This window comes from Ruditapes philippinarum, unplaced genomic scaffold (assembly GCF_026571515.1).
Source record: "Ruditapes philippinarum isolate M1 unplaced genomic scaffold, ASM2657151v2 ctg8927_1_1_1_1, whole genome shotgun sequence".
In the NCBI taxonomy this organism is placed as follows: Eukaryota; Metazoa; Mollusca; class Bivalvia; order Venerida; family Veneridae; genus Ruditapes; species Ruditapes philippinarum.
This window is the reverse complement of record NW_026858283.1, coordinates 22,245-38,536: the sequence shown is the minus strand read 5'-3', so window position 1 is coordinate 38,536 and position 16,292 is coordinate 22,245. Positions and strand designations below refer to the sequence as shown.

The 16,292-nt window shown below is 32.2% G+C and overlaps 1 long non-coding RNA gene across 1 annotated transcript; it reads right to left on the bottom strand.

The window, feature by feature from the left end:
* Positions 1-136: 136 nt before the first annotated feature.
* On the bottom strand, positions 137-720 carry LOC132752682 (uncharacterized). Its single transcript, XR_009628840.1, has 2 exons — positions 542-720; positions 137-376 (listed from the first exon to the last, which is right to left on the bottom strand). It is a non-coding gene; the product is annotated as an uncharacterized LOC132752682 (long non-coding RNA).
* Between the last annotated feature and the right edge of the window lie 15,572 nt (positions 721-16,292).

Sequence of the window (16,292 nt, the reverse complement as noted above, 5' to 3'; positions counted from 1 at the left end):
CCCAGTCCAGATGTATAGTGAAATTTTACCATATTCTTTCAACAGATTATCTAGATTATGTGTAAGCCAATCAAGTTGTTGCTTTGTTTTCATACCACCTTTATACTGCCATTTTATTTGACTCTCTGGAAAAGAATGCTCATTAATTGATTTCAGATATTTAGCTTTACTGTCTGTGAGTATTATTGGTTTCCACTGCAATGTTGAAGGATGTCCAAGAAAGGAAATCTTCTCAACATGTTTCCTCAATTTACTGTTACTCATACTAGGTGCAGGTCATAGAGTTTGACTGTAGCAGCAGTAAATCAAGAAATAAAACAACGCAACAGCCCTTTTAGTTCTTTACTTCACTGAAGATCCGAAGATCTACGTCAAACTGCAAATAAACAGTTACAAAAATATAAATATGTTATCCAAAACTAAATTATCCGAAATATGGTTACGCTCAATTCAATATAACATCCCATACCGAATAAACGTGAAAATTTTGTCTTAAATCATTATAGCAAATAAAGTTAAGGGTGTAATGAAGATAATATACCTCTATTTGGGCTGTAAAAGACGCAACGCAGGTTGAAATTACAAGAAATTTCAGAGAACATGTGGTCTCGTCACAAACGTTTGTGCTACGTATTGACAAAAGGCGCAAAAAACAAAGGGGAGTAACTCCGCGACAACAAATAATCTTACCTATACCGTACCGATACCGTATCAATACCGTAACATATACTATTGCTATAAATACCTTGATGATAGCATGTATCAATTAACGACAAAACATAGATTTATCTATAATAACTATTACCTATAATTTGAAAAAAAACAAACAAACAAAAACAACATTAAAGTAAAGAAAAGTAAATCGCAACAAAGAAGTTTCAAATCTACAAAAGAAAAAGTAGTAACCAACAACATTTGACATTTGAACAAAGAACATTGTGTACTTGTGTTAATAAACATGTAAGTAACTATGATAAAACAAAGGGAAGTCATAAACCTATTATCTTAAAAAGATGGTAAATAAAAGAAATAAAGCAACTAGTGTATGGCATGAATGTCCTTTTTACATTGTTTTGCGGTGTAACTCGAGAATAAAAAGCTAGCTATTATAATTATCATTTTTATTTCTAAAAATTTCTAAACAATAAATATATATCAACCTAACTATACAGAGACATTATTTTTTGGTAATTTCACAGAGAAGATATCATCATGTAATTTTCACAATAATCGGACTATAATACCTGGATGCGATAAATGTTAAAATCCTTAAATTGATTTCCGTAGTGTGTACTCCCTTAGCTTGATGTTCTTGTTTGCAAACATTGTTGTTCAAAGAAACATTAAACTGTAAAAATTTGTACTACTCTTTATTAGCTATAAGCTTCTTGGCGGCAACAGATTCTACATAGTTCAGTTCAGATCAAGATTGCCGCCACATTTGTGCCATCTGTTAATGCCATACACTGTTCAATAAAGCCACATGAATTAAAATATGTTAACGTATTTTTTCCGTCGGCTTAAAACCAAGCATTCGATAGTTTCATTAACAATTTAATTTTAATTTCATTTTGTTGTAAATCTCATGAAAATTGCTCATAAGTTATGATTTTAAAAGGAAAACCTTACAGTAATACTTAAGTTCATATTCAAATTTTAACATATAGAGACTAGTATGATAAGCTCTTGTATGCGCTATGTCACAGTGGTAAATACAATTGTTACCAGGTCGATCACGGCAAATATGAGATATTCTAACAAACAAACTTTTACCGTTTTAGTTTCAAGGTGCATTAGCCCTGTCATAAACAAAAATTAATTACCTCATAAAAAGATCAATGAACACATTCGTAACAAAATGCGAAAATATTCCGTTGAATTCGGACTGTTTGTTGATTTTCTATTGATGAACAATGACATAAAGGCAGAGTTTCTTATGCAAATAGAAATTGTACTGTCTTCCGAATTCTCCACAATGAGGTTGCAGAGTTTGTGGTTTGTAAAAAAAACTTTTTGGATGTCTGGACACCAAAAAAATAAAAAAAAATAAAAAAAATTGGAGTCTGTTTGAAACACATGTAATAAACTGAATGTAGCTACATTGTATTTCTTTTTTATGATCTTTGTTAAAAGTAATTTTAATAAATTGGTTAATACTTACTATCAATAGAAATTTGCCCGAAAACGTTTCAACGTCTTAAATGAAAGATGAGCAAATCCACGAAAAATATATAGCACGGTTAAGGTTGAGTGGTACCTGGGCTAAAATTCAATAAGAAATATTTTTTACCTTTTAGTTATTGTCTTAAATATTCTCGTAATTATCAGTAATTATTCAACACTTTTATTCACCCAGACGTGGGTTTTATATCGTTGAAATAACATACGACAGACATTAGATACTAATTCATTTGGAATCGGAATTACATTTAATACGTTTGCTTAAACCCTGTTAAAAAGATTACTGCGAGTGAAATCTGTCAGTAAATAAGATTGCATAACACTCTTTTGCATTCTTTCATTTCGAATAAATATAAGGGTATCTCGATGTTCAAATTCAAATTAAGAGAAAAAGTTGTGTTTGTTCTTCATAAAACAAGCAAAAAAAATCGTACATTTTAAAAGCGTACGTTAAGAACGCAAATTGAAAATCACTATTAAATTATAGCTAAACTTTTGAACATCGGCAATTACTGCTACTTATACTACAAGAGCATTGTTTTCCTTTGGCTGTTGTCAGGGGGTATTGTTTAAATGATTAACGATATAGGGAGTGCAGAGTGCAGTGAAAAGTTCGTTGAGATACAAATGTAGTTATGCTCTAGATACTTATAACTGTTATTAGAAAAGCACAGTTTCAATTAAAAAAGAAGTGGAAATCTGTTTCTCTGATACGAGTACATGTATTTCCTGTTTGCTTCTACAAAAACCGTGATATATCAATCAATAATTAAATCAAAGCAAAACAAAAGAAGGAAATTGCATTTTGCAAGCGCTTACAAAATCAAGCAAATCATTAATATAAACTTCCCCATATGAAGTCTTTTATATTAGTCTGCATGATCGGCATAAAATATCACATATTTAATTTTTGCTGTGTAACAAAGGTCTTGCGGCAATGATTGAAACGAAACATGCTTCTAACGTTTTCCGAAAAATTGCTCTCACGTTTATTGAGCTGGGGGACAAGATTTTAAAGTCTCATTTCTCTCGAACTATCTTTTTAATCCAACGCAAAATAACGTGGCCAAAAATAGTTTGATAAATTGTAATATTATTTAAAAGAAGTATAATTTTAAAAGGAACAGACTTGGCACTATTTAAGGTTTTGTTTCCCTTCCACTTTTTGCCGCCTACTGTAAGTATGACCCCATTCGTCTCGTTCTTATTGATATTGTTTCCCTTTTCTGGTCTTTGTTGCCTTGTAAATTACACTCTGATCCTTTTGTTGGCATTTCAATTGTCTCATTTAATAACCGTGTCGGTTTCTACGATTTCTTACTTTAAATATTTAACAATAACACCCGGTCTGTACTTTTACCTTTAGTCCTCTTGTGTTTGTTTGGTGTCCTGCTAGACTGCTTGCTTGTGATCCTGTGTTGCGTGGTTGAGTTGGATATTTGTTTTTGTTGAATACCAGCCATCCTTACTCGTTGATCGTTGATATACCCAAAATACAAAACAAAATCAATATTTGTAGCACTTAATATATCTCAAACTGTTATATCTAACAAACGAATCTTTAACTAGTTGTCAGCCTTGACCTTTCTGTTCTAAAATAAAATGACAACAGAAGATATATATGAATAATAATGTTGATTAGCATTGTCATTTAAAAGATCATAATTTTACCTAAAATGACCTACCAATATATAATGTTTTGTTAAAAGCTTTATTATGCCTTCAGTTATGATTAAGCCTATTTCTAACATGTTGTTCAACCTCTCCAGTCATGTTTCACCTTTGAAAGATAATCATTGGCATTTACATTACAGCGAGGTGTTTTATAACCATTTCAGATGGGATAGTGGTTATTATTCATTTTAAATAATACATGATACACGCACGATGTGATACGATGTCACAGACTTAATACACGATACAAAGTTTCTAAAAAAAACAAAAATGCATTTCATATTTTCCTACACACATTAAAAGCATAAAAAATACTTTAAAGACCATTTACCAATTCGTTAGAATGAAAACCTGAAGGAAATATTATCGGGTCAGCGCCACCATTTTACTGATTGATTTACAGTAAATACTGTTTACAGTGACCTTCGATTGGAGAAAAGAAAAAAGGTCATTATAGACAGGGAGTCACTGTGGACAGTATCTACATAATTCGGATAAATGAACATATCATACCAATATTTTGTTGAAAAGCAGAAAAGTACCATACTAAGGATTTTATTATATTTTTATTGATATTATACATATCAAATATCAATTATAAAACACAAGAGAGTTTTAAAATTGCATGTATAATTGGTTAAGATTATAAACTACACCATAACATTAGTATTTAAAAGTTACATATTCATTAAAATGTAATTCATATTGATAAATCTGTTTGTAAAAAATGTTAAATTTCAATTTTCCATCAGCCTGATTACTTTACAAATCTCCACATAATTTCTACAGATAAGTGTTCCGAAAAAAAATTAACAGTCGAGGTTTCAAACATAACCACACCTTTAAGACGTTTGACATTGTCTATCTTTACTCGCCAAAATACCGCAGCAATTATGTATATGCAGGTGTCTTGAATCATTTCATCGGCGAAAATTGATTGAATCTGTAGCCATTTTGTGTAATTGTCAACAAACAGCCACAGTGTATTAGCCTGTCGCCGATTGGTCAATGCAAACTGCCGTAGTTACAACATGCATTCTGATTCGTCAATCGCATGAATACGTAATGAGAAAGATAAGCATAGTGAACTCTTGCCTTGTGGCATGTATTGAACTCACGTGTTCTTAATTAGCGGATTAATGGTGATTGGTTGTAATTGAGAGGTAAACAAATTATTTAAAGACCTAGCGGCGTAAATAAGTATGACGGAAAATTATAAAAATCGGGCTACTTCAAAATCTCTTTGAAGCAAAGTCGCTGATCCGATGGCGACTTCTTCGCCAACGTCGTCACCTAGTTCAAGCCTTGCTCCCCTTGCAAAAGTCGCTGTTCACGGCTCAAATACCGTAACGGGTGACTAAATCATGGTCGTTGTACGGACTAGACAGGGAGTTGCTACATACAGACCATTTATATAGTAAATACTGTTCGGCGCACCTAACTATGGTCACTAAAGACAGAACGTCGCTATATACAGGTGGTTGCTAAGACAGTCTTTACTGTATTAATCTTTAAGCAAAACTTTTGTCGTTGTACATATAAACATAAACATTTATATAGTTCTATATAACTGCATTTCCATAAACAATTTTTGAAGTAAAAATGACAACAATAAACATAAAAATTCCAAAATAAATTCCAAAACGGCAAAATTCGAAATGTTGCAGACCCGCTTTAAAATAATAGTAAACATGTGCCCTAAACGAGAAAACAATTGAAGGAGCTAAACAAAATGGAATAAAGAAAGGGGATCAATGGTTATGAAGTCTGCATATTACAGATAAGACGTCATAAAACAAAGTTAAAAAGCTGGCAACATATCCTAAGGGTGCTTTAACATTATTCAAGTAGGAATATTGGGACCACCCAACTAAAAAATGCCAAATAGAACTAAAATTACCACACACAACGATAATGTCGTGCTGAACGATTTAATATAACATTTGTGATTGAATGTACGGGGCGACTTTTTACAGCCCCTTTTCGGCACAAACAACGCTGATGTGGCGATAAAATAAAAAGAACAAAGAATTCTATCATAAAATCATAATTTCTTATTAGCCGTACGTACATGTAACATGTTTGAATTCATTAAAAGCGAAATTTTATTAATAATAGAATGGAAGTTTTGTCAAAAATAATATCGTAAGTAAAATATATTTTGTTTCGAGGAGATCATTCATATTTGCACACATCGTCTCTGTCATGTATCAAAACTATATCGTAAACAATTACAGTAAACTTCTCTAATAGCGAACACGGTTATAGAGAACTTTCGGTTATAAGGAACCATTTATTTTGGCCCGAATTTTGCCCTTCTTTATTCAATACAAAAACTTACGGTTATAGCGAACACGGTTATAAGGAATTATCGCTTATAAGGAACTCATTTCTTAGTCCCAATTTAGTTAAAAGTGCATAAAATTACACTTTTATAACGAACTCCAAATATCGGCTATTCGTAAATATATCCCGCATTTTCTATTTTCGTTTTGGCACGAAATAAAGCTCGCGGAATGTACCGTTTATTGTTGTATGTTATTCAATATATGAAAATAAATTTGTATAGAAGTATGTAATAGTTTTCTATTTAGGATATTTTTAGCTTGAGTACATGTCACAAAGATAAAACGGATAATCGGTTTTCAACATAATCACATATGCGTGCAAACATAATCCATAGAGAACTACAAAGTATGCTTGGTTGAAATAAAATGAAATTTATATATTTCATTAGTTAAAGTCACCCTTAAAACATAAAAGAAGATATTTAATATAAAGGGAAGAAAAATGGAAAATCTTGTGTATTCTTATTCATTGAAAGAAAACGAAAAGCACTGAATTTAAAAGAAACAAAATATAATGTTTTATGAAAAATTGAGAAAGAGAGTAAAACTTAAACTGAAAATAGCAAAGGATTTTCAAATTCCAAAATGTACGCTCTCGGGTATTGTGTCTATAAAAGAAATAAATAATTAATTATTCTTAATCAAATGCTCTTAAAAATGGCGGACGATGTTTAACAATCAGTTCGTTATATGTAGATCTGTTCGCTATAAAAACTCCTGATACAAGGAACTAATTCTCTATATGCTTACAAGGAACTCCGGATATAAGGAACAGATTTTGAATGTCCCGATGAGTTCGTTATAAGCGGAGTTTACTGTAACTATTATTTTAAACATGAATATGGCGTCACGTTTTAATGACATCATAGATAAGCGCGAGTGTTGTAAAACGGTTATCTGTCGGAATGCCTTACTCGTAAAATCACCAACAAAACATGAAATTGATAGAAAATGAGCTTCAATATTTTCTCATAATTATCACCTTATATATATACGTTCAGAAAACATATTTTAATACGACCATGTTAACGATCTATCCAGCTAGCTCATGAAACGTTGATTGTTCTTCGGAGGTGTCCCCTCGTGCCTATTTAATTGATTTTTTCCGATTATAGCGTTATCAGTTTTGGAAGACCTAAAACGTAGGTGAGTTATGCAACGGCATGATCGTATCATTTGCCTGTCAGGATTACATTCATAGGTTTACCAGTGATTTCCAGGCATAAAGACAGATTTATTCTGACAATTCCATCCACATTACCATGAATTCATCTTAAGATAAATCCGTAAAAAGCTTAGATGCCAGAGACAAAAAGTCAGCACCACGTTTGGTGGGAGACGACCAAGATGCAAATACTTCTTTAGTCAAACATCGTTTTTATTTTAAAACGTTTCAGACATGAGCTGCTGTTTAAACACGATATTTAATGAATAGAGCAAAAAATGGTGGCAAAGTATCATTTTGGTTTATCATAAAACTTCAAGAACATAAAAGTAAAATGAAAGTTACCGTTTTTTAGTATTAAGACGTTAAAATTTATACCACCCCCACCCCCCAAAAAAAAGAATAATAAGAATGTACCAAAGTCAACGTTTATGACGTCGATGGTACACCCGAATCAAATATCAATTATAAAACACAAGAGAGTTTTAAAATTGCATGTATAATTGGTTAAGATTATAAACTACACCATAACATTAGTATTTAAAAGTTACATATTCATTAAAATGTAATTCATATTGATAAATCTGTTTGTAAAAAATGTTAAATTTCAATTTTCCATCAGCCTGATTACTTTACAAATCTCCACATAATTTCTACAGATAAGTGTTCCGAAAAAAAATTAACAGTCGAGGTTTCAAACATAACCACACCTTTAAGACGTTTGACATTGTCTATCTTTACTCGCCAAAATACCGCAGCAATTATGTATATGCAGGTGTCTTGAATCATTTCATCGGCGAAAATTGATTGAATCTGTAGCCATTTTGTGTAATTGTCAACAAACAGCCACAGTGTATTAGCCTGTCGCCGATTGGTCAATGCAAACTGCCGTAGTTACAACATGCATTCTGATTCGTCAATCGCATGAATACGTAATGAGAAAGATAAGCATAGTGAACTCTTGCCTTGTGGCATGTATTGAACTCACGTGTTCTTAATTAGCGGATTAATGGTAATTGGTTGTAATTGAGAGGTAAACAAATTATTAACAGACCTAGCGGCGTAAATAAGTATGACGGAAAATTATAAAAATCGGGCTACTTCAAAATCTCTTTGAAGCAAAGTCGCTGATCCGAAGGCGACTTCTTCGCCAAAGTCGTCACCTAGTTCAAGCCTTGCTCCCCTTGCAAAAGTCGCTGTTCATGGCTCAAATACCGTAACGGGTTACTAAATCATGGTCGTTGTACGGACTAGACAGGGAGTCGCTACATACAGACCATTTATATAGTAAATACTGTTCGGCGCACCTAACTATGGTCACTAAAGACAGAACGTCGCTATATACAGGGGGTTGCTAAGACAGTCTTTACTGTATTAATCTTAAAGCAAAACTTTTGTCGTTGTACATATAAACATAAACATTTATATAGTTTTATATAACTGCATTTCCATAAACAATTTTTGAAGTAAAAATGACAACAATAAACATAAAAATCCCAAAATAAATTCCAAAACGGCAAAATTCGAAATGTTGCAGACCCGCTTTAAAATAATAGTAAACATGTGCCCTAAACGAGAAAACAATTGAAGGAGCTAAACAAAATGGAATAAAGAAAGGGGATCAATGGTTATGAAGTCTGCATATTACAGATAAGACGTCATAAAACAAAGTTAAAAAGCTGGCAACATATCCTAAGGGTGCTTTAACATTATTCAAGTAGGAATATTGGGACCACCCAACTAAAAAATGCCAAATAGAACTAAAATTACCACACACAACGATAATGTCGTGCTGAACGATTTAATATAACATTTGTGATTGAATGTACGGGGCGACTTTTTACAGCCCCTTTTCGGCACAAACAACGCTGATGTGGCGATAAAATAAAAAGAACAAAGAATTCTATCATAAAATCATAATTTCTTATTAGCCGTACGTATATGTAACATGTTTGAATTCATTAAAAGCGAAATTTTATTAATAATAGAATGGAAGTTTTGTCAAAAATAATATAGTAAGTAAAATATATTTTGTTTCGAGGAGAACATTCATATTTGCACACATCGTCTCTGTCATGTATCAAAACTATATCGTATACAATTAACTATAATTTTAAACATGAATATGGCGTCACGTTTTAATGACATCATAGATAAGCGCGAGTGTTGTAAAACGGTTATCTGTCGGAGTGCCTTACTCGTAAAATCACCAACAAAACATGAAATTGATAGAAAATGAGCTTCAATATTTTCTCATAATTATCACCTTATATATATACGTTCAGAAAACATATTTTAATACGACCATGTTAACGATCTATCCAGCTAGCTCATGAAACGTTGGTGGTTCTTCGGAAGTGTCCCCTCGTGCCTATTTAATTGATTTTTTTCCGATTATAGCGTTATCAGTTTTGGAAGACCTAAAACGTAGGTGAGTTATGCAACGGCATGATCGTATCATTTGCCTGTCAGGATTACATTCATAGGTTTACCAGTGATTCCCAGGCATAAAGACAGATTTATTCTGACAATTCCATCCACATTACCATGAATTCATCTTAAGATAAATCCGTAAAAAGCTTAGATGCCAGAGACAAAAAGTCAGCACCACGTTTGGTGGGAGACGACCAAGATGCAAATACTTCTTTTGTCAAACATCGTTTTTATTTTAAAACGTTTCAGACATGAGCTGCTGTTTAAACACGATATTTAATGAATAGAGCAAAAAATGGTGGCAAAGTATCATTTTGGTTTATCAAAAACTTCAAGAACATAAAAGTAAAATGAAAGTTACCGTTTTTAAGTATTAAGACGTTAAAATTTATACCACCCCCACCCCCAAAAAAAGAATAATAAGAATGTACCAAAGTCAACGTTTATGACGTCGATGGTACACCCGAATCAGTTATGGGAAATGAGAAATTAAACATGAAATGGGATAAAATAATTAAAAATAAAAATAAAAACAAAAACACACAAACAAACCAACAATATATGTGAAGCTGTGTTCCCTATTTCAGGTCAAGTAAAGCTGGTATTTTCTAATAAAAAAAGCTGACGCTGACATTTCTTTTAATGAAGCTATATATTCATATTGTTTCATATTGTAACCACCAATAGTGTCTAGAGTTTCAAACATATCAAATCTATTCTGTGTGAAGTCAAAACATGTTTATTTTAGAATTATAAAAAGAGACGGTTATATTTGTAATGTTCAGAATCAGTTTCTTTCTTAAATATTGAATCCAAATCAGACTGTTTACAATGTTTCTGATTCAAATAGAAGAAATGGCATGATGTAAAAAATATGATCAAGTAATGTTATTCAGGCTGTAAAGAAGTATGATATTAACGGCATAAAACATATTGTTAGTTCTGATGAAACTTGTAACAGACGTAAAGTCTGTTTGAAGTACTCGTGTACTCCATGTAATACCTGATTTGGTTAAAAATACAGACACAAATAACTTATAAAGTCCTTGAGAAAAATGCCTTGGTTTTTTCCACTAAAAGGTATTTATAGGCTTCAGTTGACGCCATTCAGCCATGTAAATGTAGCAAATGACTATGAGTGGTTGTAACTAATTGACAAAACCATTTGAAATGGTAAATCACTATTTTAGTTAAAAAAAGACACAACAGAATGTTTTATGTTTATACAAGATTTGAGCAGCTCTTTATAATGTGAATCAGATAATAGAATTGCGGCAACAACGCGGAATTAATTAGAAAAAAGATTCGCTTTTATCCTTGTTATGTTCCGCGCCTTCGATTACGTTCAAATTTATTCATACTTATTAAAACCTAAAACAGGAACTCGGATATATTTAAGATCATTGTTTATCTTTAAAGTTAAAATATATCAGTTCCAATTTTGTACACAAAACATAGAATAATTTTAAAAGGATTTACGAGATTTAATCTTAGGAAGATTGGTGGTTTTCTTTAACATTTCGCTTGCCAGCATCTAGATCATCTTCCAATATTTCGTTAATTCATGACATTTCGTTTTTATGAATTGAATTCAAATTTGCTTTAAATTGAATTTCTTAATGAACTAAATCCATCCCATATGCCTGCATCGAATAATATCTTTTGAATGCAGTTCAAACAGTGGGTGTGAAAAATTTGAAAGAAGAGAGAAAATAATTCGTCACAAACACAATCGTGCCATGGTTAACCAATATGATTTCAAACACGAAAAGAATGAGCATGTTGGCAGATTTCCTTTTGTTTTTCATATCAAGCTCTTTTAATTAACAATTTCTTAGACTTACTTTTCTCAAAATTAAGTTTTTAAGTTTAAGTGTGAAAGAAACTGTAAAAACAACGACTGCAATCTACTTAAGTAATACATAAAGGTACACTTTATCTTTGTTCAATCTAGATTGTTGGAACTATTCAGAATACTATTCATTTGATTGTTTTACCAATGTTGCATCTAAAATTTAAAGATACTAACTGCTCTCTCTCTCGTGAGTATACATTTGCAAGTTTGAAACGTTAATAACATTGTTATTTTCAACTGCGTGCCATTTAGGTTCTTATCAAAGATAACTATGTTTTAGGCGTTTTATATTTATTTAAAATCAAATAATTTGATAATGCACAATGCCATACACAATTTACACTGCTATCTTTAGTATGACATTTCTTTGTTCAGTATTTATGCTGCATACCTCCGGATAAGCCAAACTATTTGAGAAAATTAACTTGAAAAAACTTACTAAGATATTCATAGAAAAATAAAAAAGTTATCATTCAAGCAATTATTTAAATACATGTTATGTGTGATTAAGGACTACGTTTTACAGTATTTATCACTAAATGTTTACTGCGTAACGATCACAGTGAGGGCTGTTGTTTGCTTTTGTGACTTTTTTTTACTATTTAGTACGTGTGTTGCAAGTACTGCTTGGAATATATCGCTGTTTACTTCACAACAACTTTAAATGCATTTTATCTTCTATGATTGAATGACACTACCATACTTCAGATACATTTATACGAATTTAACGTAACTACTTAATATGGTATAAGGTACATTTTTTTGTTTAAGGTAGACTGTCTGTGTCTTGTCTTTTTTCTCGCCACTTGTATGCTCTTATCAATTGTGTCAATGTTATCAATTGTGTATTTTGTTTAACTGATTAATATTCATTGTTGTACACACTTGGCGGTCTTAAAAACTATTTACAATCACATAAAGATATTAACATAATCTTATTGATTTTGACACGAACTGCAAATTGCAGTTCAAAACTCTTAGTATGGTAATGATGTTACCAATTATTCTTTACGAGAGTAGGTGTATAGAAAGACCGACTATATGCAATCCTACTGATGCGAGAAATACATTATAATTTTATTCCTGAAAGGTAAACATTTTTATGTCGTCAACAATTTTAATTTGATATCATTGATTTAACATCACTTTTTTAATATCTTCAATATAGTTGATTCCATCATTATTTTTGGAACAAATCGATGAACTAATTTGTTATCAAGATGTAGGTTAATGTTACATAAAGCATATATAAATCTGTTTGCATTATGTAGTATAAAAAGACCCCACTCCTTTCAAATGTTAAACTAATTAATCTAAAGTTCTGTGTGGAATTTATAATACGCAAATCACTGAGTTTAAAAATAAAGTTTTACGAAGTGTAATGCTTCAAATTGAACCAAATAATTATATTAATTAATGAAACTTGTATCAGAAGATTTATGAATATTCTTTTAAACAGCGTTTATTAAAAAATAAACAGTCGTCGAGAAAAAAAATCTTATACGTGTGAAAACCTTTAGATTTATAAAAATCAACAGCATTATTTCAATACGTAACATAGCAAGTTTAAGGTTCGCATTAATTTTAAGGATGCAAATTTTCTTCTGAAGCCTTTATTATTATTTCTATTTCAGAACTTACAGTCTATCAATGAGATTCCCCCCCACTATTGCTCTTGTGCTTATCATTAATCCATTGGTTACACGTATTATTTTGTAAAGAGTCAAGAATAATCATACTATATAATCATAATAAAAATACCTTAGAAGCAAAAGTTTACTAGCTATGTGAAAAATGTGTATTTTCGATTTGTTAAAGGAGACTTAAAAGGAAAAGCTTTTGGAAAAAATAACAGACACCATTTTTCACGCTTAATGGGTCTTTAAATTATATTGATAGTGGCAATAGTTGCTCTTCTGTAATATTTCTTTGTTTATAAAACGTGTTTTCTGAAAAGGGCAGATGATTGGCTGTAGACAATTATGAATCATAATTCAAAATATAATATTAGTTAAAGCTGCTGTCTCACTTACTCCCGGCAGAGCCCAGGACCATCCCGGTAAGTTTCCGGGATGATCCGGACGATCCGGGGTGAAATTATAGTTGCGATCACACTAACCCCGGCAGCACTACGGTAGTTCCCAACTTACCGCCCGGGATGCGCTCCTGATCATCCAGACAGAGCCCAGGTGAAGCTACGGTTCATACCGGTGCTTCCCCGGTCGTTCCCGGATGACACCGGAAGAGCCCCGGTTGACCCAGGCAGAGCCCCTTCGATCCAGGCAGAGCCCCAGCAGAGCCCAGGACGATGCAGGCAGTGCCCGGTAGAACCCAGGTGGATTAAAAACGGGCGAAAATGATAACATTGATACACAATTTTTATCTAAAAAAATATATATATTGTTCCATAAAAGTAATTCATGATGATTTTCTGAAAAATCCTTATGCCAGACTGGATAGAAGGGAAATGGGAAGGGTTTTAATACAAACAAGTGCAATCATTGCAAATTGTCGTGATTCTTTTGAAATTAAGCGGGCTTTGCCGGGGCTCTATCGGGATCAACCGTAACTCAATCGTCATCCTCCGGGGCTCTGCCGGCTTCCTCCGGGGCTCTGCCGGCATTCATCAGGGCTCTGCCAGCATTTACCGGGGCTCTACCGTAGCTCTACCCCGGATCATCCCCGGTTTGTGCCGGCAGAGCTACGGTGCTTCCCCAATATAACCCAGGTCGTTAAAAAGCACATAATATCGTTCATTAATACATACATGACAATTAATAAGAGAGTAATCAAAATATCATAAGCCCTTTATGGCTGATTGGTTGCCTTTATGAGTTGATTCATCAGAATTGCAACTCGTGATCGTAAGAGGCAACTAAATGTTTTGAATTCCTGTTTATTATGCATTTTAGCTCCTACCTTTGAGGTCGTTTTGTTGCTTTAAGTTTGTAAAGGTAAGCCAAGTCATTTGTCCTGTTTCGGCGCCATACAATCTTAATTGTTTTGGTAGTCGGTTAAACGAAGTTTAAAAATAAAGTTTTACGAAGTGTAATGCTTCAAATTGAACCAAATAATTATATTAATTAATGAAACTTGTATCAGAAGATTTATGAATATTCTTTTAAACAGCGTTTATTAAAAAATGAACAGTCGTCGAGAAAAAAAATCTTATACGTGTGAAAACCTTTAGATTTATAAAAATCAACAGCATTATTTCAATACGTAACATAGCAAGTTTAAGGTTCGCATTAATTTTAAGGATGCAAATTTTCTTCTGAAGCCTTTATTATTATTTCTATTTCAGAACTTACAGTCTATCAATGAGATTCCCCCCCCCCCCACTATTGCTCTTGTGCTTATCATTAATCCATTGGTTACACGTATTATTTTGTAAAGAGTCAAGAATAATCATACTATATAATCATAATAAAAATACCTTAGAAGCAAAAGTTTACTAGCTATGTGAAAAATGTGTATTTTCGATTTGTTTTCTTTTGTTTTATTTGCTACATGGGGTATACTTGGGAAAATAAAAAAAGTGTTTAAAACTTCCAGTCAATGAGTCATCGGCTATAGCACCTGCTAAACTCAAAGAAAGTGTACATATTTTGTATATTTTAAAAATCGGCAAATGAAATGTGATTAACAAGGTTTGACCTCTAGAATTACTTATCGCGCCTGGCACATAAACATGATCGCTTTTGTGTGTAAAAATCTGATTTTTATGCCTTCTCATCTTTGGTTGACCTAAGTTATCTATAGGGACTGTCAAGTTCGTGCTTCGATATGATTAACAGAAAGTTTATCATGAAAAAGGTCGGAAAATAATTTGTAAATGGTCGTGTCTTGTGCAGAATTAAAATGATCAAGCATAATCACAAATGATAGTACTGTACGTCACACGAAACAGATGTATGATTTAATACGTAATTGGTTTGTAGGATACACAATGCATTAAAAGTTATACGAGCGTCTTGGTATATGTTTTGTGACCAATTAAGCCTTCAAAGAAAAAATATATATTAATTCAAACATAAAATTTAGTTTTCTGTATTCTCTGTTGACAGATGATTTCCCTACAATGTCCATAAAGTTCCGTTAATAATCTTGTATATTTAAGGAATTATAGGGTTTACATAAAGATAAGCTAAAAAATGCCTAAAAGGCTGCAGTTTATATAGTTATAGCATTATTGTTATATATGCTAACAATTGCTATGATATATGTTCTAACTATGATTTTATTTATATGATTTTATTTTTGAAGAAAGAAAAAGAAACATCAGGTTTCTTGGCCACAAAACTGTACTACTGATATTAAGAGCTCAAAGCTCAATTACCATAATATCTTATGTTGGAAAGAAGACAACCTCTTTATATACTAAGTCAAATGTATGTTAATTTATTTATTTCTTGACATGTTTGATTTGTATATGTGTACTGACAAGAACAAAATTTTGCTGCAATAAAGACGGATTTCAGAAGAAAACCTTTGATTTACTTACAGATAAACTGTCATTCAGTAAGTACACCATGCAGCCTTTTCTTATTTATCTGAGACTATTGGTCGTCAATCGTATCGACAAAATGAAGAAGTACCGTTTTCATTTTTTCCGTAGTGGGCATTTACGCTTGAA